Source organism: Buteo buteo, chromosome Z (assembly GCF_964188355.1).
Source record: "Buteo buteo chromosome Z, bButBut1.hap1.1, whole genome shotgun sequence".
NCBI classification, from domain to species: Eukaryota; Metazoa; Chordata; class Aves; order Accipitriformes; family Accipitridae; genus Buteo; species Buteo buteo.
Genome location: NC_134204.1, coordinates 49,741,993 through 49,766,930, shown reverse-complemented (window position 1 = coordinate 49,766,930; position 24,938 = coordinate 49,741,993). Strand labels below are relative to the sequence as shown.

General features: G+C 43.0%; 1 protein-coding gene across 3 annotated transcripts in view; it reads left to right on the top strand.

Annotated features, from left to right (window-relative positions):
* The first annotated feature begins 9,139 nt into the window (after positions 1-9,139).
* SEMA4D (semaphorin 4D) overlaps positions 9,140-24,938 on the top strand; it is a 99,306-nt gene continuing 83,507 nt past the window's right edge. Inside the window, exon 1 of one of the 3 annotated variants that reach the window (XM_075019939.1) lies at positions 9,140-9,174. The gene's annotated coding sequence lies outside the window, so the exon portion shown is untranslated. Of the gene's footprint in view, positions 9,175-9,315; positions 9,376-9,704; positions 9,777-24,938 lie in introns of those variants that run through there. The other 2 variants (XM_075019938.1, XM_075019937.1) reach the window with 2 other exon arrangements.

The following is a 24,938-nucleotide window of genomic DNA, read 5'->3' as shown; positions in this document are numbered from 1 at the left end:
GCAGATGACAGCATCCTACAGAAATTGTTGGCCAGGCTAATGCATGAAGACCCTGAAGAGGATGGTCTTTCCCTTCTGAAGACATCAGCAAATGCCATTACAAAGCCCAGAAAAGGGCCTCGTATAATACCACTACTATTTGCCTTCTCCATTTCACTGAAAACAAAATAATTGGGCAAGACTTAATAAGGCCACAAGACAATAATGCCCCCCCCCCTCCCCCAACCAGGACACGGTACTGATAGGCTTAAAATCCCTTGGAACAGCAGTTGGTTATCCCATTTTTTTAATCTGTTAAATAATTAGATTGCATGAAGCTTTAATGATACATGGTACAAGTGCATATTAAGCCACCAGTCCATTGCATTGAGGTTGGAGGTAATGTAGCTCCTCATCCTGGTCTACTCTATCACTGTGACTCTTTTCCTGACCTCCTACCAATGGTAGTTTACTGCACAAACAGGCAATCCAAGCCTGCTTTCTGGATCTATGTTTAGTCTTTGGAAGATCTATCACAACATTTGTGAAAGTATCTGTTGTTCTTGAAAAAACAGCAGGCAACTTAAACCATTTGGATTTGGGCTTGGCTTATTTTTTTCTTTGCTTCACACAGAGAATCATGAGCAGCTCTCTTGACGCTGTTGGCTTTTTCATCATTCCATACTATCTAGTAATTTCATACTACCAGACTTCCTTGGCTGTTACACGTAAAATGATTTCCAAGTGACTAACTTGCAGACAAACAAATGAGGTTGGGCTCTGGACCAGGTAAGGGAGCACCAGCTGGACAGCCCAGCTCTGCATGCGTCTTGCCTCAAAACAATGAGATTTCATGTGGAAAGAAGGCAGGAGCATCTGTATGAAGTGTGACAGTGACTGGAAGGGACCGATATGATACCGATTCCTAAAATCCATTCAGACTGTCTTTAAGCTATTTGTTCAGCTGCAAGGTCATAGGAGAAGTGGGCATGGAAAGCAATAAATACCATTTTCTTATCCTTTGTTGTAGAGTCATGTACTTTTTTCCAATAAAGGAGTGTACACAGTAGACATAGACTGAATACACAATGCAAGCAGACTACTGGTGACTCTAAAAAGCATTGCTTTAAAATGCCTGCCCCTAGGCATATCACACAAAAAATCCCAGAAGGTGGAGACTCCAGGCCTGCCCTAACATTGAAGACAGATATAATAACCAGAAACAACAGGCCTTGAAAGCAACTTCAAAACCCCAGGAAGTCTGGGAGTGAATTTTCTTTATTGCTCCTAATTACAGATATTCCTTATCTTTCTCTTTATCTCAGTGCAAAAATGTATTTTATATGTGAGAAACATATAAATAACAGGCCCAGCTGAGTCATTATATTTTTCTAACGTTCTTTGGTGATCTTTATTTCTCCACCTCTTTTTTTCTTTTTTTTCTTGGCTATTTCTTGGTAAAGATGCTTGCTCCCTACTAGACTTTTCTTTCTCTGCCTATTTTCATTCCTAAAGCCAAAACAAACAACAGTGATTATCAGGTGATAATGTCCTTCATGATTCCTTTGTTGACATTTTTCTTAGCCTATTTCTTATCTCTGTTATCCTAGAATAAAACATTAGTCAAATAAAAAGAAAGAGTAAATATTATGTCACCCCCCCTTCTGGGTTAGTCCTGAGGTGGCTATAGCTAAGAGCACCTGATGATTGAATTTAAAAGTCAGGGTGCCTCAGCAACGATATTTAAGGCAGCAGTTCCGCTTTTGTCCAGCAAATAAGCGCAAAGGTGCAGTACAGCTCTCCCATGCTCCTTCCTGCATCCTCCTTCATGCCAGCAACAAGATTGCGGCAGCTCTACAGCATGCCGAGTAAGGGACTGGTCCATCTGGAAACCCACTTTTTCAGCCAAGGAGGTTTTTAGCCAGATCAGTTCCCTGATCTGAGCTGCCATACAACCTCCCAGGTGTTAGTGCCGGCACGCGAGAGGTTTCAGGAGAAAGCTGCAGAGGGAAGAGAGAACTAGCTGTCTGGGTAACAGACCACTTTAATGTCATATAAAGGGGGTGGAAAATGTTGAACCAAAATCAGAGCTAACAGATTTTACTTAACAGTTTTGCCAGCCTCAGCACAGGTATATTAGTTACCATGGTCCAGCTGATGGATGGCAATGTGCTAAGTGACCATACTCTGCATCTCTAATGTAATTTGCCATGTAGTTGTGTCACACTGTCATGAAATCACGAGACGTAAATGTCAGTGACCAAGAGGCTTTTGTTATCTGCTATCTATCATGTTGTATTACGCAGAAGACTCCTACGAATTTTGGACACCTCCTTTCTTGCCCTAGAAAAGTTCCCTTGATTTTAAAGTGTTACCAACTCAAAACCAAAAGATCACTATAGAAATTGTTCCCAGACAAATGGTTAATCAAATTACTTCATTTGTAATTGAGGATTTTTTTATAGTGTTAATTAACAAAAATAAAACGTTTCAAAATAAGAAATCCTTCAGGATAAAAGCTTTTGGCTAAGGATGTCTTGATAATTTTAAGCACAAAATAAATATTTAATCACAATAACTGAAACTGTTTCCTTGTAAATGGTTTTGATGTTAACCAATAGAGAATTTCCTGGATTATATAAAAAAAAATTCCCAACTTGCTCTACAATAAAACTTTTGCTTCCTCTTCTTCTGTGATTTTTTTTTTTTAACTTCTCTGTATGATCCCACAGTTCTGCAGAAACATGAATAAAGAACTTCTATGTGGGGCAATGTTTTACACAGCTAAAAGATATATTTTGCAGATAGCCAGACCGCTCAGTGCACATTAAATGCAGTAACCATAAGTCTTTGCATTTGTTGTATTTCTGGGGAGACAGAAAGTTACAGATGTGAATTTTGGTATTGTGCACTTCTACTCACTTAGATTGTTATGCAAGGCATAGAAAAGCTATAAAATGTTCCCAATTTCTGCATGCCTAAAGTGATCTTTTGTATCTTTGTAAGTCTCTTGTCAAAGACTATCCTTGGTCCCTTCCACCCTATCTTTTATTTGCCTTTTTGTTATTCTTTGCAACAGAGAGCTGTGTTCCCAAGGGGGTTTTGTTAGTTACAAATTGCTCATATCAGCTTAGAAAATCCCATCCTTTCCTGTACTGTGTGTCCTTTTATTTAATGTATAATAGTGAAGCAATTGGATCCTTTGCTTTTGTTCTCTATACAAAATTAACAGAAACCCAATAGGACCAACCGGTGGAAAGGAAAACCTTACTGTAGGGCAGGAAAGAAATGTCCCTGTAACATCACACTGGGAAATCATGACCTGGTTTAGCTTCAGCAAGGGGGTTGTTATTAGGGCAACTTAGTTCAAGCAGCAAGTTACATCAGGTTTTTGCATTCTTTTGGAGTGAGAAGGACAAGGGATGCCAGCACAAAAAAACACTGAAAAAAAAAGAAGAGGGCACGCAAGGAGAGAAGAGGAGTCTGCTTCACCTTTTATTCATGGTGTATTTCCATTGCTGACATCTCATTTTGCAGGTTCGTGGTTGTCTGAGTGTTGACAGGAATTAATTGGCTTGTGCATTAGTTGAGGCAGATGCCCAGTACAAAAACGGCGGCAAGTACGAGATACATTTTTCAAAGTTAATCTTTTCTTATTAAGGCCTGGACTTGGAGTCTACAGGTTTTAGCTGGGTAATTCAGCTGAAGTTACAAGCATTGGTACAAGTCAAAGAATCTCACCAGCCTTGTGACCCTCTCTGAGTAAAGCGGCATGTGTGGAAAGAAATTGGATTAAGATGCTATGCTGAATGATAAAAAGGCAAACTCTTCACTCACTACATAAAGGAGACGGATCTGTGGCCATTAACTCTTACAATCAAGTTTGTCACCAGATAAATCCCTTATAATTCCATTTCTTAATTTGTATTTGTGAAGTGTGATATGAAATTTCTAGTCTATAAACACAGTTGTGGAAAATATGAAGAAGTCATAGGGTATTGTAATAGTGCAGGCAATAAAAATGTAGGGTTCATATAGGAAGACTGCAAGCTTAGTATAAAGTTTACAAATGTCTCAATCCATTACTGTCAAACCCTATATTTGCTTTTCCTGTGTTAACAACAGAACGGCTTTGTTACCTTTCTGGTTTCATACTGGCCCCACATCAGTTGTTTGATATTGACTTGCGTGAAAAACATGTAATCAGAAATAATTCCTGTGATTGGTGATGACTCCATTTAAAAATTTTCATTAACTTTGATCTTTTTGTAAATGTAATTGCATTTTCAAAGGAGATGAAAAACAATATATTGAGTTTTAGTTTCTTCATTATTCTTCATGTACTACATTATTAATGTTGCCTCATTGACCTTGTCCCTTGAGGCAGGCACTGCTGACACCTTTTTTATTATTTTTCTCATTAATAAACATGTTGTGCCTCCTCCACTAGCCCATGCACTTCTTCCACTATGTAGAGTGGATAAAATGTCTTTTATTATTCGTCATCCTATGACTGTTGATCCTATGTCTTTCCATGCAAGCTTGCTATGAAAAGACCACTTGAGTGGTTAGATTCTTCATTTTGTACCCATACACATCACCTTGCTGTTTGAATAAGAATTATAGGCTCCAAATTTGGACACTGATAAGTGAAAACTATTAACACAAAATATTTGTTTGAGTTGTTGCTATTTTGTATAGGGGCAAAGCAAGTCAGTAATGTAATTTACTAGTGAGTTCTCACTGTAAAATACGAATGCTTACACGGAACCAGAATGAGGGGAATTCCTACCACTTTTGCCATCCTTCCCTAGATTCACCCCATCCCTCATTCCTTTAGCAAAGTTCTTATCAGGTTTTTTAGTGAGATTTAATGGAGACTGGACTACAGATAACTCTTTTGTCCATTGGTTGGACACTAACCTACAGTGTAGCTCCAGTAAATCTGTTATTTGGATTAGGAAGTAAAAAGAAAAGAAAGGAAAATATTCTCTGTGGCCTTTATGGGGTTCTTGGCCACTAGAACCATCAAAAGAAGAAAAACAGACCCTCCTCTCCCATGTCATCCAGCCATGCACTTCTGTGCACTACATAATCTAAATCCAGATGCCTGTGCAGCACCTATTTAGCTCCTTCTCCTTCTGTCTTATACATACAGACACGTGGTAAATACAGGGACAGTTTTAAAGTCTTAGAGTGTATCCTCAACATAATTGCCATGTTTATCCGTAATGATATAGGAAGTGTTCAGACCAAAAAAAAAACCCCACAGGATTAGGAGATAACGCCCCTTAACTATTATAATTTAGTTCCATTGCCTCTGTAATTGCAAAAGTGAAGGCAATGCATTTTCTCTGCCTGATGGGGAAGATACAGAACTAAAAGGGCAAGGTTTTATCTGTCTGTAGTTCTGCTGCTGACTTACTGTATAATCTTGCACAAACCACTTTGAGCTGTTGTGTATCATGTTGCTAGCTAGGATAAAGAGTTAATGGTGTTTTTCCTACTCTGCAAATAATTTTAGCTCTATGTCAATTTTAGTAGTTTCATAATGTTAATCAACATTAATTTACTGGACAGTGCTTTTAAATGCCTTTTGTGTGCTTATTTTTCTATATTAAGGTTTCCAAAACTGTTTTTATTGTCATGGCTGTAAAGTGCATTTAAAATCTGTATTTTTATCATGCTGTTTTCTCAAGATTGTTAGTTGAAAAGGTTTTTTTTTCAGGAACGCATGTTTGTTTTCCTCTAGCACTGATTGAGATGAGTGGCAAATGATCTAAAGAGTCGTGCCATCATAGCAATATAGCAACAAAACAGTATAGCTTGAAACTTTGACTTTGGTTAGAGTTGTTCACATAGTCACATTCATTCAACACAACTATTTATTCTTTTATCCTCTCATCCATTCATTCTCTCACGTACTCTGCTACTGACCTATTCATTGCATTATATATTGGTCTGCAAACCTCCGGGCACGTTCACTGCCCTTTTCACCGACTTACTAAATACCTACCACCTGTTCACTCACTCACTCTTGGACTGATCTGCTCCCAGCCTCAGACCTGGCTTCCAGGCCAGCTTTGGTCTTCCTCTCATTCCCTACTCTCCTCTGGTATCTTCTACCCTGCAGCTTATTTCTTCCTTAGTTTAATTAAGGAGTTCAGGTTTAAGAGCACAGTCAGTTGTTACAGCTTTAGCTTTTTCTTGCTTAATTGCTGCCTTTTTTTTTTCCTGGCACAGATTTGATACAGCTTGCCTAGGCTTTAAATACCCATGTGTATATTCATCCCTCAACATGATTTCTGAACTAGGTATATTATGACTGAAGCAGTCTTTACATATTATTACTTCACAGCATGCATTATATGTACTTTCAAAGATTATACTTTATTATGCTTATAATGGAGGTTTTTAAAAGTATGTTTCATGCTTATCTTTGGAATACCCATTATGGAGTTGCTGTGGACATGTATTAATAGCTGTTCATTATATGATCTCATTGCTGCAGCATGTAGTATCTGAAAGATGACAATCTTTTTTAGCAAAACAAATTCAGTTATAATTACTGCAAGGACCAGTGTTTTTAGCCCTACACCACTAGTTCACATACAATCCACGCTAATGGTACAGACCTTTGAAAAACCTCCCAAATTTGTGTCCATCATGTCTCGGAGGCCATTTGTTTTTAAATCCTGTCAAAGATCTTACTTACAATGGGAACTGATAGGAATTTTCAGTGGTGCAATTTATGCTACCTGCTACATGTTCCTAACACTTATTGTTAGGGCATTTCCTTTTTCTCAACAAATATCTGTTGGTGATGACGCATTTTACTTGAAAGAAGATCCTGAATGTGACTAAGAATCTGGTGCTTGACAAGATCCAAATATCAATTCCTTGTTTTACCTTTGACCTTTCAGTCCGTGATACTCCACAGGTTGTACTGGGCATAGAGATTGAAAACTATGCTGTACAAATGAACAATATAATTCTTAAAGGTTGCAAAATCTAACCTGGGAAGAGACAGCAGAAGTAATGGAACTTTTGTCTTGGTGTTAGCCTTTGTTCCAGTTCCTTTCTGCTACTCGGGGGTTTTGGAAGCTGGTGCAGACCGTAAGCTCCCTGGGGAAACCTGACAAAACCCCTGTGGTTTTCCAACTGTATGCTAAGAACTGCCCTAGCCTAGAATTTGTGCAATGCAAAAGAGATTGAAAAAGCACCTTTGTTTCTTCCCTTGGAATATCATTTCACAGCTGTATCCCTCAGGAGATGCTTAAAGTCTTGTCTACTCTAGGAAGGTTTTGCTGGTACATTAATAACAGCAGCCAGTCCCAGAAGAGTTGCAGCTTATTCTTCTGCTGGTATAAACTCCAGCAATTCTCCAAATAAAATATGATAAGGATTTTTTTATCCTGCTACTGTATTCGCACTAGGGATTTTCCGGCATGGCTTCAGCATTTGATCCTTCTTCACGCTCCTGGCAGACGCGGGTAAATTGTTGGCAGTGATTCTCCCCCTTCCCTGGCGTCCTGGGCTCCTCCTGCTCCCCGCTGCTGTTGCCTCCCAGAGCTGGGTGTGACTACTTGCTTCGCCCTGCCTCCGATCTAATGTTTTGGTGGTGTGTGACCCTGTTGGTTGTTAATGGTGTGATGGATGCTGGTGGCCCAACGTTAAGCCGGCCTAAGTTAAATCACCACCGTGAAAATGTAATGAGGGGAATTCACTGGATTCCCCAGTGTTTTCCACACAACAACAAACTGTTCACTGGCTGTGTGCTAATATCCTCCTTCAAACCCTACGGTTTCAAATACCCTGAAATATCAAGGTGGCCAGGTCTTGCCTTTCATGTAAACTTTCTTCTTCTGAGGTTATCGTCATGACTCTATGTCTTTAAGAGGCTCTATCTCCTCAATAATTTCATTTTGACAGTATTTCTCAGCTATAGCTAATGGGAATTATAGAGACTAGAAACTGACTGTTGTGTTATTGTAACAATACATACATATTGTGTAGTGCTGGAATTAGAAGGTCAGCCAGTAAAGCAAACGCCAACATCTGATAATATTTTGTTCAGCCTTGCTTAAACAATGTCTGTTAACCGACCTGTCGCAGTCAAATGACATTGAATATCACCTGTTCGACAGCAATAAAAAAGCCCCCGTCATCCATGTGTTGGTTCATGTCATTCATCAGAAGAGTCACCACAGGCGTGCATGGACATGACGGTAATCAATAACTCATCAGTGACTCAGCAGAAGCATCCTGGCTGAGATCTGTGCCGTCACTGACCTATTTCCTTTTTTGTGCCAAGCTGCTCCTCCTTTAATATTACTAAGCAGTCACCTACGCGGGCCTATGCTTTAAGGTACAGTAATTCCAGTAACGTTTGCTTTCAGTATAAATCATCTGTATTCCCGCGGTGCCAAGGATGGATGCGATTTGCGCTGCGGTCTGCAGCGAGTGGATCCATCCTGCCCGAGACGAGACGGGGCAGGAGTAGGACCAGGGGAATGGGAACGGGAATGGGAACGGGAACGTGACGAGCAGCACTAGGTGCGAGGAGGCGAGGCAGCTCTTGCATGGCCCGATTAAATTGCGGGGGCATCGCATCTGCTTTCGGCAGAGATGCCTCAAAACCTTTCCAAGCCACGCAGCCCTAAATCACAAGGGAGGAGCGGATGCGCTGGCACCTTTTTACCAGGGGTGTCCTCGAGTGGGCATCATCAAACTCTTGCCCTCTGCGGCCGGCGCCTGCTGGCATGCTGCCGTCCATGGGGGATGCGCTGGGCAGGGAGGGGGGGGCGAGAAGGAGAAAGAGTTTATTGAAAAGAGGGTGGCGCAGCCCCCCCCCCCCCGATCCCGGCCGAGCCCCGGCGGTGCGGGGTCAGCCCCCCGCGGGCGAGCGAGGGCCGGGTCCGCCCCCCGGGCGCCGCGCGGCTGCGGCCCCGCTCCGGGCGGGCACCGCGGCCCCGGACGCCCGCCCCTTGCCGCCATACTGCGGGGCAACCCAAACTTGTTACACACGGGCACCAACTCCTCCTCCTCCTCCTCCTCCTCCTCCCCCTCCTCCCGCCGCCGCCCTGCCCCCGCCGGCGCGGGGAGGAGGGGGCTGCGCCGGCCCAGCCTACCGCGGGGAAGGCGCCGAGGCGGGCAGGGGCCGGGGCGAGGGGAGCGCCGGCGGACCCCCCGCAGGTAGGAGCGCCCGGCGGGGCGGGCTGCGCGCCGCCCAGGGCCGGGGCAGGGAGGGGGGCGGCGGGGGGCGGGAGGAGGAGGCGGCGGCGGCGGCGGCTGTGGAGGAGGAGGCGGCGGCGGAGGGAGAGGCAGAAGCAGAAGCGGGGCGGTCGCCGCTGGGGCGAGCGTCTGGCCGTGCCCGCCGCGCCTACTCCCGCCGAGGTGGGTGCGGGGGCTGCCGGGGCGTTGGGCGGGTTCTCCGGGCAGGGGGCGGGGGGGGGGCAGCAGCAGCGGGGCTCGGGTCTGCACGGCGGCGAGGGGCCGGGCGGGCGGTGCCGGCGCACCTGCGGAGCGGGGCCTCCCGCCGGCGGGGCCGAGCCCGCCGCCGGCTCCGGGAGGGGGCGCGGGCGGCGGCGAGGTGGGACCCGGCGCGGGCGCTGGCAGCCGCCGCCAGCGGCGCGGCCGGAGCGGGGCGGAGAGGAGGAGCCTCCCGCAGCGAATGAGCGAGGGCTGGCAGGTTTATAAATGTGCTTTTTCTCCCACCCCCAGCAAGCCCCGCTGACTCCGGCGGCGGCTCCCTCCCTCCCTGCCCGCCCGCTAGCCGGCGGCGGCGTCTCCCCCAGGTGCGTCCCGGGGCGGCGGGGCAGCGCCCGGGCCCCCGCTGCCGGTCCCGGCTGCACCTGCCGCGGCGGCGGGGCCGGGCGGGGGCCGGGGGTTCCTCCTGGGGGGGGTGTGTGTGTGTGTGTGTGAATACGGATGCCAGGCGTTTTCTGCCGGGCGGGAAGCGGCCCGGTCGTCTCCGCGTAGCCAGCGCAGGTTGCCATTGGTGTGCCCGGGCCCTTGAGGGGAGGCTGCTGTCCGCCGCGAACCGCCGTCCCTTGCTCGGCGGGTGGCCGGGCGCTGTACTGGGTGCTCGCTGTTGGGGGGCCGGCTGCGTATGTGCTGAAGAGCTGTTATCGGCCGTTCTGTTCCTCAGCCGTCAGGAGAGGGTACGTCAGGTCTGCACAGAGATGCAGAGCTTGCAGGGGGTGGGAAAAGTGACACAGGAGTTTCCTGCCCGTTCGCATTTGCCCTCCAGCTAATTATAAGGGGGTGTCTTCACCGCTTCGTGGAGGTGTGGGCTGTTGGCGGTGTTTTCTCCGTCTACAAAGCCACGCAGCATCGGTGTTCAAGGGAGAAGGAGTGAGGGGGTGAACGCAGTGTTTGTAACTTCACTGTTGCGGCTCGTTTCTGTGCTGTGACTGCCATTAGCAGGGAGGGGAACAGGAGCTGGTTCCTGCCCTGGTGTGGGAGGGAACCTGGTGGATCCGCAGGTTGAAGGGCCTTTTCATGTCTGCTCTCTGGTTTCATGCTGAGACATTTTCCTGCCTTCTTCTTAACCTGCTGTCTTTATTATCACGTACCTCCTGCAAGGAGATGCTTCAGCTGAAAAATGTGAAACATCAACTTTAAGTCTATGACACCCAAATATTTTCAGTAGGCTCAGGAAATCAATGCAGTAGTAAAGCTTGGTGTTTTTGTTTTGTTTTGGTTTTTTTTAATTGAATTCCTACAGTAATTAGTGGTAGGCTTTTGACTTCTTTATGACCATCAGGGTCAGAAATAGCTACTGATCTCATACTCTTTTTTGGATACCTATACGGAGGTTTTGTTAGAGAACTGTTTAATGACTTCTTTTATTAGAAGGAGTGCGAGCTTAGGCAGTTATGCAAGTGCATCTAAAGGAAGCTGTGCGGATGGCGTATGTGGAGGCCATGCCGGAGTGGGAGTATCATTTACAAACTGGGTTAGAAAGGGGCATTGTAAGAGAGAGAACCAGTAGCTCGCGTAGTGGGGCAAAACACTGCATGTACCATGTTCCCTGCTGTGCAGGGACATGAACAAGTACAGTGTGCTGTCTGGGATGAGCAGGCTGTGGATGGGCACCCCTAATTCTTTCAGGTAGCTGAGGTGAGGTGCAGGTGGCTCTTTTCCACTGAAAGCAAGTGAGTGGCAAGGGAGTAGGTTTCTGCAGGTATGTTCAACAAGGAAAAAAAAAAAGCTTTGTAAATGTGAAGCTGGATTGACAGATGAAGTCTGAGATTTCTTGGCCTAGAAAGGAGGTAATTCAGGCTCCCCCCCCCCCCCCCCCCCCCCGCAGTTACTCTGTGTACCCTTTGTGATGGTCAGGGATTGCTACAGAGTCTGCTGACAAAAGCTGCTTGCATTCATACCTACCAAAATAGGTCTATATCTGGTTTTTTTGTTGTTGTTTGTTTGTTTGTTTGTTTTCAGAAACAAAAGCTATTGTAGCTGGTTGGGGGGGTAGCTCCTTCCACAGTGAATGAAGCGTTTGATGTAAGTGGATTTCTTTGAAAACTGTAAGACTGATTTCTAGACTTTCGTGGAGACTAAGTACAGGTGAGCCTGGAGATTTAGTTTCATGTGCTGTATTGCCTTCTCTTTGCTGTTGTTACGATTCAGTCCCCTCTCCTCCCCCAATATAAACAGCTATTACATTAAACATTTGATAATCTTTTGTTAACTTGCTCTCATGGATACGGCTGTGCCCTGCCATAAGTGTGTAGTGTTATACCACTTAGAGGTCCTGCAAGGAGGAGAGGTGGTCTGGATGCTCTGGTGCTTCCCTTGCTGGCCCACCTCCTGAGCAGCTGAGCTTCAGTATATTACCTGCTTCACCCAGCCTCTTACTGGGGAGGAGCTGGAGACCTCTTGAGAGGATCTGTAATCTGCCCAGGGCCACTTGGCTGGAGTTGGAGACTGCACTGTTCTCACTCTGCTGCAGGCTCGCACGGTCTCTCCCAGACATCTTGGGAGGTGCGCGTTGAGTAAACATTTTGATGTTAAAATATGTTGTCTTAGATGTTTTCTTGCAGTGAAGTAAGTGGGGGTCTCTTTCAGTCATGCCAAAATTAATTCTTTATCTGGGCTACTAGCATTAGCTCTAATACTTGCATGTGCCCACCTCGTTTGCAAAAGGTGTTCGATAAATTAGTAGATGGTTGTGCCTGACTCTGATTCTAAGGATGACTTTCCGAAGTGGACCTCTTATTTAAATCAGTGGAAATAACGATGACAGAAACGCTCCAAGATTTTATGTTATCTCTGAACTCCTCACGTGTTTTGTTTTAGTTTTTGTTTTCTCCAGGAAAAATGGAATCTCAAGCCACAGTTCTTGCAATAGGGATTTTGTGGATCGGAAGAAAATAAAATATTTCCCCTGAATGCTCAGGGATGAGGTTATATATCCCAGTTTTTGCTCTGCAAAGGTAACTTGAAAAGAGTAGTGACAGGGGAGGCAAGATGTAATTGCCAAGGTTGACTAACATTTCTTGTAAGCCTTTAGTGCTTCTGAGTGTTGGATCTTGTAAATATTCATGTTATTCTGTGCTTTAAATGAGTTGAAAAGTAGTTTCTGAAGGTGCATGACCATGAAAGTCTTATTCATGAATAGACGCTGATCTACTATGCTTCCCACTAAACCGAGGTTTAATTACTTGTAGACATGATTGAGAGAATTTTTCACAATGTTTTACTTTTAGAAAAATGCATGAAACAGTCATGTATTCCAGGTAGCATGTGACAGTAAGGATGGAGACTTAAAGGTAACAACAAAAAGAAGCAAAGCAGGTCATAACTTCCCTGAGTTACCCTTTAAAGGTTCCTTTTTTCACACCCGTGTATAAATTACTGTGTTGGAAGTTTAAAATGAGAATTCAGATTTTCATTATTGTGGTAATATTAAACAGTTTTGGGTTGTTCTTTGTTGTGCCTAATACTCAGCTGGTGTATGCCATGTTTAGTTAGCTGAAGAAAGGTGTGCCCAGTTGGGAGGCTGTATAATAAACAAGGAGCTGGGAAGTGCTTTTGGTTGGTTTACTTAATTTTTCTTTCCCTGAAGCTTTCCCCCTTTTCCTGTCTAACTGGTCATTTCTCTGATGATAAAGTAGCATTTTATAAGGTTGTCTTCATCTGGCTTTGCATAGTCCTGTGCTTGAGTGTCTAAGTACATAGGTTTATCAAAAAGAATGAGGAAGGTCCCACTTATTTTACTGCGGTTTTGAGTTTTGGAAGGTGAAGTGGCTGCAGTGTAGCATACAACTGGAGCATACAAGAGGAGCCTGTGAATGCCAAAAGAATGCTGCTGCTGCTGCAGCTGCCATTTGGAGAGTTAAGTCACCTGTGCATTGATGCAGCTGTACAAGTGAGGTGGAAGCTGTTTTAATTGGTTTCCTTCTGATACGAGAGTTTTGTCTTTGTTTCTTGGATCAGTTAACGAAAGGAAAGAAAATGAATTTTTCTGTTCCCACAACTGTTCAGTTGCAAGGCAAGAAGTAGCACCTCATATTTCAGGGTAATGTGTGCCATCATCTTGGATGGGGAGGTTACAGGTCTTGCTGTCCAGAACTGGATTAACGGAGTCTTGCATTTAATTGTGTTCTGGCCAAAAAGCTTTTGTAATCTGTCTTTTATCTACCTCTAAAGTTCTAGGAATGCAAAGGGCTGCTCAGCTTTCTGCAGGTACTGCTGCAGCCAGCCTTTGCTGTGAGGAAGGTTAGTGCCTGTAGTAAGAGGGGTGTTGTGCTCCACTTCTGCTAACATAGGGTGTCCAGGGGAGCTGCTGCTCTGTCCCCTCCTGCTCCCTCCCACACCAAGCTGTGCTGCAGCAAGCTTCTGGGTGCGTGGACATGTTTCTGAAAATGGCATGAGTAAATAAGAAAAAACTTTTTTTTGATACTGTTAGTATTTTTTTTATGATGGGATGGAGGAGAAAAAAAAAGGCTTTTTTCAGTGAGGAGGCATGCATGTTGTTTGCAGTACTGTGACTCTGATTTTTGACGAGTGTTTTTAAAGCACCAAACAGCAGCCTTTACTTCAAGAGTATGTTCTTACAGTGCCTGAGGGGAAGACAAAACAGATGGCAAATTAATAAAAACTCGGGCTATAGATGTGAGCAGATAAGGAACTTTTCTAAGGACTACAAATAAAGTTAACTGAAGCCCATGTATCAAGGTTAGAACAAGTTTGTTGGTAATATAGAAATAATATCCACTTTACTGTCTTTCCCTCCTCTTCCACATATTTCTTTTTCCCTCTGTTCATGTACAGCAGTGAACTCATAATCCACCAAGCATTTTCTGCATTGATCCTCTTAAAAAACTAGTATTAGCCTATATATGAGGCAGGCCAAAGAGGATTGAACACTGTGCCGCAAAATTAGTACCTGTTGGCCTCATTGCAAGGACAGGCGGGTTCCCTCTCTCCAAAGGGTGCTTTTGGTGCTGTGGTACAGCGTGGGCTTGAGAGGAGGACAGGTGATGGTGCACTGCGAGGAGCTTGATTTGTGTGTTCCTGTGCAGGGTTGTGTGTGCCGAGCAGGCATCCAGGTGATGGAGCGCTGGTACAAAAGTGAGTAGGGAACATCTGGCATTAGCAGACTGGGAAATCGTGACGTCCTTAGTGCATCTGATTACTCCGTGGAGCTGGGAGAGGGAAGAGGATATGCAAAGCAGGGGAATGTTTATGGAGATGGGCATTTCTGCAGGGAAAGCAGGCAGGGGAGTAGAAACTTCTGCAGACGTTGTTAGTTCTTTGCTGGTATGCAATGGAGAGACCAACTGGTGTCTGGAAGCTAAAGCGGGTCTGACACGACTGCAGTGAGGTGAGAGAGGGTGGGGAAGCTGCTGTTACCCTGTGTTTGAATATGGCCTGCCAGCTCCGGACAGATTTGCATGTGCTGCAAATGGGAGAGCTGGAGGAAAAGAGGGAAAAATGCATGAAACGTGATTATAGTTCTTGCTTTGTTCAAGAGTAGTTTTCAAGGGCAGGATTTGACCATGTTTCTGCTGAGTTTTTCCTCCTTCCCCCAATATAAAGCAGGTATTCTTCTTGCCCCAGATGATTGGGTTTTATATGTATATGCTTAGTTGTGCTTGATATTTTTTTTTATAAACAAATGATGCTCTATGAACTTTGTCATTGTATATACAAAGAGATGCATAGAAAAGTGGAGGCTATGTTTTTTTTTCTTTTTAAAGAATGTTTTTGTTCTCATTTCCACTGAAACAGATAATCTGTTATGATTGGTTGTTACTGGAAAAACAATGCAGCATGTAGGGAAGAGACCTAGAAATGTGAAAGTTCTTGGATTTGTATTTGAATTCTCTCTCAGTGTAAATTTGATGCATTCTGGGGAGAACGGAACAATATAGACTTTTTTTTTTAAAAAACAAGGTGTGCTATGAATTTGTGTCTTAAATCAGGTCACTGAGGTTGTGCTTGGCTTTGCTTAGGTTTGTTGTAGTTAAACTCCCAAGTTTGAAATGCTTCAGAAGGAGCTAGCTGTCTTTTGCATTGTTTAGCATAAAATAGGCTGGTCAGAGTTTGTGTGAGGACACACTAAATTTGGTAATTTTTGAATTGTAAAATGCATTATTGTACCTTCCTGGTTTGCAAGTCACATCTTGTGACAGTAGGAAAGAATAAACAGGCTATGCCTTGTGGTGTTTGGGACTGTCATATGTGCGTGGGTAGCACTGGTTTGTTCACCAGAGTTATAGTAACTTGTAAGAATGTATATTGATATATTTTAGAGATACCCTTCTCTGTGCTTTTACCTCATCCAGTAATGCTTGAATTTATTCAGAAGACATTTATTAAATCACATTTAAGAAATAAAATCCCAATTGTTAATGCAAGCAGAACGCTTGCCTGTTCAGTGAAACTAGATGAGATTCCTCTTGCTCACTCGAGGATATAAGGAAGACAGAGTTTGTGGGGAGAGGCTATACTGTTCATTGGACCACCTGATATAATTGGGAAAGCAATGGGAATATAGAGAGGCTTTTGGACAATCAGTCTTTTCCCAATCTAATAAAATATTTATCATCCTTCTCTGTAAGCCCTATCTTGGATGTTCTTGCTAGGCTCTGCAATTCTTGCCAGACATTGTGGTGTGGGCCATGAGATATTTCTTTGTGTAAATTTGTACTTAATTTGAGTATGATAAGAATTGTCTGCAAAGCATTTGAAAACAGAGGAGCGTTCTGCACACAGTAGTTAAAATAGTCAGGGCCCTGACCTTGCTAGCAGGTTTGTGTGGGGGGAACGTAGCTGAGGTTGGGGGTATGCATGCAGAGTTTTACCTGTAGGACAGGGGCCCTGCGCAAACATACTGTCCTGACCTCTCAAAAAAACTCAAAACAAAACAAACTGCAGTAGTAACAGGGCAGTAATACTTTAGTTGGTCATTTTGCATGTAGAAGTCTGCTGGAGCAATGCTGTGCTCAAAGCTTTTTTTTTTTTTTCCTCTTCCACATCTGTTGTTTCTTTTAACAAAAAGCATGTAAAAAGGCCAGAGGCAAGAAATTATGCATTCCTGTTTCCACTCAGCAATTGCATAATTACTAAGGATTTGCTAGAGATGCATATGTATGCGCACACAGGTCCCCTTCTATGTTTGGCTGTAGATGTACCCTACCTGAAGGGTCCATTTGTCAGAAAATTAGTCATTCATCAGAACTGTAGTTGTAAAGAAAATAACTTTGATAGAACTAATATCCCCCCCCCCCAAGCCCACCAAGAACCCGAAACAAAACAAAAAAAACCCCAACCCGGCAAAGCCACTAAAAAGTATCTGTCTTTTGCTAAGGAGTAAGAGTTAACCCCCCCCCCCGTTAAAATCTAGTGTTACTTAGGTGAGAGAATGGCTACCTCTTCTTGAAATTATTGGGTTTGTTAAAAATCTGCAGTTACATGTTCAGATGCTTGGCCTTATTGAAGTAAGCTTACTATTCAATTGAATCTGACTAGGTTTTTACTCAGTGCCAGTGAAATTGATAAACTGCCTTGAAAGGAGATCCTGATTATCTGCTAGGTAAGTGAGACATAGAATGGCCTTTTCGTTTCACTTTTGCACAGGAATTAGTTGTGAGGGATTATATGATAAATATGTAAGATGGACCTTTTCATAGGCTTAAGAGCTTTCCTCTCTGTGCAATTCTATCCCCCCAAAGAATCTAAAAAAACCCCAAACCAACCGATATGTATTCATTCACAGCATATTAATTGTTTAAAATATTTGACTAGCTATTTTCAGTGAGGGTGGATACTACTGAAATACTTTTGTCTTAAAATATGCAAATAAGCAAAGTAATTCTAAGTGTATCTTGAATCTCATATTTTATGTGTCTAAGGGATTTATTATTACAATGGCAGAGAGAGTGTGACATAAATCTTTCATACAAACACATACGGCTGCATGAATTAAATGTGTGTATTTGTATTTGCTTACAGAATTAAGATGTTGATAAGAAGACATTCTGAAATGGTTGAATTTCCCTGTTTGGAATTGATTTTTTTTTTTTTTAAAAAAAAAGGATCTGCTTGCATCTGCTCCTACGTGCATAGATTGATTGTGCATCAAATGGTACATGCTGATATTCAGGAATTCCACTGAGGTTTTTAAGAACTTCTTTTTCTTGCTTTAGTACTGACAGCCACCAGGGGAAAAAGTAGCCATTATTCAGAGCCTGTCTTCTGTTCTCTAATTTAATTGTTGGCTTTTATGAGAGTTCAGTTCCTGTTGCTGCATGTCTGCCTCTGTTTTTCTTTGTAGCTTCATCTTCTGGAACAGGATGCAGATTTATTATATGTCAGTTGTTTTGGAAAAAGAAATTTCTCAACAGATTATGAAATGATGCTTTTGATCAGGTGAAGCATCTGATGGCCTTTGCACCCTCTGGTTTCTGCTTCGTGTTTGCTGAGAAGACTGTACACATTGAAGATCGATTTGCTGCTGTATGAAGGATGGTGCTGAAATAGGGCTAGGAGCGTGTCTGGGAGAAGGGACGAGTGCAGCAGAAAATACGTTGAGCAGGAGTGGTTAATGTTTGTCTGTGGAAGGCAAATTGAGACAGCTGTGCTAATTTCTATGCAATAAATGGGCTTTGGGAGTCAAAGGTGTTAATGTGACCCTGTCATTACATGGCGCTCAGTAGTGAAGGGAGCTTTGAGGTTCCCACAGAGAGATCTTGGGCTGCATATTTCCATGGCAACCACCATCACTTACACATTTACAACCTTTGATTAAAGATACAAAAAGGAGGGGAAAACCTTTTAAACATTACAAATGTAAAGCTTTAAGTAGATCTTTCATTTTAACAATATCCCTTATTTACATTCCTTGGAGTGTGGAGGTTTCATAAGGAACGCAGCTGTCCTTTCCCCATTTGGTAGACTTTGAGATGACATTTCGGGGCAAATGTGATGTTCTGGAGATAGCTATCTGACTTTGATCATAGCTGCGCTGACATCACTCCACCAATTCACTTTCTGTTTATTTACATTAGTGTATTTTGTACCAAAATCATACTTGAAGTCTATTACGCAGGGAGATTTGTGTGTCTGATAAAAGAGTTTGTGGAAAAAACCTAATTCTCTGTTGAATAAAACTTATTTTTAAAGAGGAGGAACATGAGGTATACCCTAAATTATAGTCTCTTAAGCAGTACAATGGCAAAGCCTTATGCTCGTGGGGAGAACAAGCTGTTCCTGCAGAAACTGAGGCTCTCTGTTGGCTTGCAAACTGTGTGGAAGGGCATGTTTATGCTTGGTGCATCTTCCCATCTCTCCCTCCTCTACCCCACCTGCGTGTTCTTCAAAGTATTTTACTTCATGCTGTGGTGGCCAGGTAGCAGTGCTGTGAAAGGAATGCTATCCATTCAGGTTGGGTATTTTTGTGTCTAATGCTCATGTGCAGCATGTTGCAGTTTCTGGGAATTTCTCACTGCTGGAAAGCAATGGTATTTTGGAAGCAAATTGATGAATTTTCCATTATATTTTTCTGTTGTGTTTTTTTTTTTTTTCCCCACCTGCCACTATTTTTGAATCATCATTGGGGAGATGGAGGAAGTAATGAACTTGCTAGTGGATTTCAGGGTTATGCTACCAAAAGTTGAGCTGTAATGTCAGGACTAGCACAGTGGGAGCTCTGAAGAGAGATGAAATAAAGCTGTATTTCTTCTGTGCCTTTACTTTGGGCAGCTGAAATCTGGTTTTGGATTGGACTAGTCAGTACTGACTGTAGGTGAGGGCAGAAGTGGCTGGCCATGACTGACTCAGTGAGAGAACATGACAATGTAAAGGGCTGTTTTGCTAGCGACTGTATGCTGAATTTCTCCAGCATTTCACCATCACATCTCTTCTTTCAGAAGGAAGAATTGTATACATACTGCTAAGCCTAATGCCTGGTGATTGGTAGTTTAAATGGACAGGGCTGGCTACGGTTGCCAAAGTAGGGAGTTTTAATGCTACAGATGTGTTGTTCCATCTGAATTTCTAAGGCTGAGCACACTGTATGGTTATTAGTAGCCTCATGTGCTGCTTCTCCTGGGACTGTGAAGGGCCCTTCATGCTGCTCTTGTACAAACCCTTAACATTCCTTGAGAAAGTTTTTTAGTACGGAAAGACCTGGTTGGTTACTGTGCAGAGTTCATAACAACTATGCAAATGTGACTGGAAAGTTCATGATACTGGGATATGTATAAGGATGTCCTCCATTATAAAAGAGAAGGGGGGGAAAAAAAGGAAGAAAACTTGGAGGAAAAATTAAAAGGAATTGTGAAATACTTTTTTTTTCATCCAGGCTCGCTATGGTTATTGGTGCTGTTATTAATCCACGCAATTTTGGGTTGGGAATGGTTTTCAGTAGCTGTTGTGATATGAGTAAGTACTTCTGGCTACCCTGTGAAATAAGAGAAGTAACTGCTGCCTGCTTGGGATCTAAATATGCTTTTGAAAAGCAGCAGCATACGGAGGTCAGCCTGATGTCAGGACTGTATGTCAGAGGGACTTCTTGGCGTAGTTACAACATTTCCCACCATTTTCATGAATCAGAAAGGTGGGGTTTGGGATTAGTCATTGGGGTTTTTTTTTTGGTTTTGGGGTTTTTGTTTGTTTGTTTTTTTAAATAGTCAGAGGATGAGGCATTGTTTGGGAACTTTTGTTTTTAACCAGAGTTGAACAACTGCATTTTAACGATGAAGCAACTATTGGATCAAGTTGCCTTACCACCTGAACACAGGACATCATGTGAGTGTATCCAGTTACACCCATGAAGAGGGTGGTCATTTGTCTTCTGATGGAACAATGCTCTCAGTGAAATGCCAAAGTCACAAACCCCCTTTCTAAGGTGGTTTTGTTCTCATGGTTACTCATCAAAGAATGAAAGCTGTGAGGTTTTTGTCAGCTCCTGTGATGGGGCAGCAGAGCACTCCCATACCTGTTGTATGGTGCAGAGTGGATTGTGTCAGTGCTTGAGGAAAGGAAACCTTATTTGTTAGCTTGCTTCTGTATCATTTAAAACTAAGATTTTAACTGCTATATTAGGGTCCTGAAGACTTGTTTAGGAGCTTTGTGAGGTTTTATGTCCTGTTTAATCACTGAGGAATAACAAGAAGCAAGCTCCAGATACATAATACTATTTGCAACTTCCTAAAAGGCAGATGGAGATGTGGACAGGTGTGGAACCGAGTTGTCAAAAATTAAGGATCTTGAAAGCGCATGTTGAATTTGGAAGATGGGCATGTAAAAAGTGGGACGGACCCTGATGATCTGAGCATGTGCCTCCAGTTGGAAAGGTGCTGCGGCAGCTCTGAACTTGTGCGTTCAGAGTGATGTCCGGGGAGTTTCGGTGATCAGTTCGTCCAGATCCTGAAGTGTCTGTCTGGATAAAGCTCAGCTGGCATAGGTACGTACGTAGCAGATAATATTGTAGCCTTTGTTCAGAATTTGCATGTTTTTATGTTGGCTTCTGAAAAATGCTTTAATGGTTTCACTAAAAAGAGCAGTGTGGATTTTTAATGTAGTACTTTCATTACAGCCACTAGCACTGTGAAAATTTTTGTTTAGATGCCATGTAGGGTTGTGATTGCTGCAGTGGCTTCAAAAGCTCTTCACATGACTTTAGTAGTCTTTTTTGAGACCCTTCCTGTCGTGTTGAAAGTCCTTTGTGATTACATGAGTTCAAGATGTTCAAGCCTTGACTTTTAAGACTTCATGCACTTTAAAATTGTGGATGTGGTATTAATACTGAGATGCTATATTTAGTTATCCAGGCAAGATGCTATATTTAGCTATCCAGGCAATATGCTGTAACTTTTTTTCTTTACACGTTGCCACCTGTGAGTGTGCCTTCCCTTCACAGATAGAGGAACCTTTGGTTAGGGTTAAAATTAATCAAATACTGACAGTAAAGCCATAAGCATTTTGTAGGCCATGCCATCTAATAATGGCATACATTAAGATTCTTGTGGGAAGCAAGAAAATACAAAGTTTTACTGCTGAGGTAGTGACAATAATGATGCCTATTGATTTCAGCATGCAAAGAGGAAAAATACAGAGTTTTGAGCCACTGTGTTCATTTCAGCAAGTCATTTTTTGAAAATGTATTGGTGGAACTATTTGTACTGTTGTGAACCAGAACACTGTCAGGTGGGTACTGCCTGTACTGGAACAAGCAACTTTATTTTTTCCTGAATCACCCTGAGTATAGGAATGTGAAGGCCCAAACTGTAATAAAACTGGATGATTATTTCTTTTCACTCAAAGTGAAAAGCTGTAGCTAAAATGAAATGTAGTTTTAATTCTTGATGTTTCCTTTCCTTTACTTTGAAGCAGTTGATAAAACCATTCATACATTGCTTTTAGAGACAAGTATATTCCGTGGGACTTAGAATCAGGCTTTATTAAAATTAACATCACTTTAGTCTAAATTTTAATATGAAGCAGCTTAGATATGTACATGGGTAGAGCAAAGCTGGTATTTTAGTTAATTTTTAGTGACTAGTATTTGTAGGTTATGTAAATCAGGTTAGATATGTAGCATTTCTAACACCTAGGACAAAGAAGAATTGTACATAAGGTTTGCTTTTTGGCTGCCTAAAATTCCCAATGCTGTCATGTACAACAAGTGTACACATAGCCGTCTGTTCTTTTTGCAAATGATGTGCTACAGATAGCCATATTGGCACAGATTTTCCAGACTCATCATGCTGAACCAACAGTGGGACGCGTGCCAAAGGGTTAAGTGTGTAGAATAAGAGGCAGGGCAACGCAATATCCAGCACAGCACCAGCGGTGTAATGATCGTCTTTTCTGGGGCTCTGTTGTGATTTGTAAAGCTTGTGCAATAATCTTTCGAAACCTTGTATTTATATTACTACTTTCAGTGCCTGGGTTTGCAGCAGAGGCAGGGAGTGGGAAGGTGAAAGCTGTTTGCTTTTGTAAAATGCACAGCAAAACGCAAAGTTCAGCAGAGGCTCTGACTCGTTAGCCCAGCTGTTGGCCAGTGGGCTACTCATATGAGTAAAATACTCGTGCTTGTTTCGGGATCTGGCTCTGTGGCAGGTGGAAATTGGAGTTCATGGAAACAGCCAAGCGTTGGCTGCAGCAGTTGCGGCATGCTTCTGGACTTTGGCTGTAACCCCCTGCTCAGCTCTTTGGCAGGAGGACAGAGCAATGTGGTCTAGAGCCTGAGGTCAGCTACTCAGGCTTTTACATCTCTGAGGTGCGTGCGGAACAGCCTAGCTCTGAAATTGGTAAAGGGGAAGAAGCTGTGACAGCAGTGAAGACCGGTAATGAAGCTTTCCGCTTCTTGTCGTGGCCATCTGTGGAGTTGAAAACATGTCTGTGAGCTTTAATCTGTGCTGTGTAATGGCTGTCTTGGTACACAGAGGTCATGTAGGCGTGCATCGAACAGGAATACATTGATTAATCAAGAAAGCGTTCCAGTGTGAACAGGAAACTGTTAAAAACGTGGGCTTTTCAGCAGCGCTTCTCTGTCTCAGCTCTGTCTACTGAAATAATGCAGTTTATTTGCTTCTTGACTTGAATGTTTTAAGCACTCAGCAAAACTTGCATGTAGTCAAGATTTCTGTATCTACGTACATTGCTGCCATGTTTTTCCACTTAAGTTTCTTAAGGTGCCTATGATCGTTTTAAGGTTATAAAGCACTTCTTATTTGGGATATCCCAAAGCAAGAATTGCTTTCTCCATTCTCTAAACTCATTGCTTTACTTCTAATACCTAATTATATTTGTTTTTCAAACTTTGTGTGAAGAGATTTAAAGATTTTTGTGTGACTGTGGTGTGGGATGGACCAAAGGCAGTTTAATCTTCTACGGTTGATGAAGACGTGAACTTTTAAAAATGTTTGGGAAGCAGAGAAGAAAGCAAACTGAATCTTTGAGAGGTTGTGGAGGAGACTATGAAGGCTCCTGAAACATTGATCCCAACAATCAAATGCTGTCTAATATAACTAAATTCGGTAGTTGCCTATGTGTGGAGAGGAGGGACTTGAGGGTTGGGACAGGACAGTCTTTGTCACTTTCTCAATTAATGATTTCCATTTCCTGCAAATATCCAAAAGACTCAAGTGTAATTGATGGTTTTATGATACTACCAGGGCTGTTGTGTTCTGGAGGCATTCGAGGGCACCAAGAAGAGCTTTGGTGTGTTAAGAGTTCATGGTATATAAACACCTGTGGGAGACACAGTCCCTCCCTCAAGAAGTTTACAGCCTAGTTTGAAACAAGGAGAAAGTGAGCCTCAGGGAAGGGGGAGAAGCAGAATTTGGAAGAGCTGGTTGAAGGTAACTTGTGTGGTCCTGCTGCATCCAGTCACTGAGCTGTGCCTTTGGCTGTTGTATCTGAAAGTGATTTCCTGTAAGTCTTGCTGCAGATGTGGATCACAAATGCGTGGGGGAGAGAAAGAGGGCAGTAGCTGTTAGTTTATTGAGTAAGCTGCAAAACGAAATGGGTGCAGGGCAGGGAATATGAGTGTCAGCCACAGGTCTGAGCTGTGTGGCTTGGTGTCAGACTTCAGGAGTGGGTATCTAGTAAGGGGGCAGAGTTGGGAAGGATGGAAAACTGGATAAAAGGAAACAATTACGGGATTTAAGTGTCCTCACAGAAAAGATGATTTTGGTGGCTCTTTGAGAATGAGGATAGTGAGGATCATGTCTAGATTTTCTTTTTCAAGTAAATGTGTGATGTGGGGAAGAGAAGGTGACTTGTTTTGAAGGAATACACCTGTGCAATTTGTAGATGCTGAGGTTCTGTTCTGGAGTGAAACTCAGGATGTGTCACTGATCTGATGAAAGCTGAACTTTGTATTATTCTGTTTCACACATTTCCTTCTTGGTATACACACTGCAAGTGTGTTAGCAAAGCTCACAAGCATGTTTTTTCTCTCCATCGCTCCAATTTATTGGGAAATAGGTATCTAGTTTTATTTTTGAAGGTATTTCCACAGAGAGGTAAATTTGTCCCATTTTGTAAACCCAAGGAAACCTACTGATATCCTCCTTCTGCCAGGGCACAAGAACTTGCAAATCTACTGCTGCTTATTATCAAGTTCACAATGTGATAAAAATTTAAAGAGAACACAATTGATTATTGCTCGTGTGTATGTATCTAGGTATAGCAAATGTGTTGTGAGTTCATTTCTACAAATGGATTTTCCCTGAGGTTTGCATGCAGTCTGTGCTGATTGATCCTCAGTGATAGCTGTATCGATAAGCTAAGTCCTAATAGGCAGCTGGTATAATAGTGTGAAGTGGGTTTTTGGAGGGCAGCCTTATTGGAATATGGCTCTCATTAGAGGAGAGCACCCCATTTAAAGTCATTTTAGTTATTGATGTAGCAGTAGTGCCTTGTGGAGACAGTGCTATTACTCCAGGGAGAAGGTGGAAATGCCTCACATCACTCAGCTGTCCTCCTGCTGA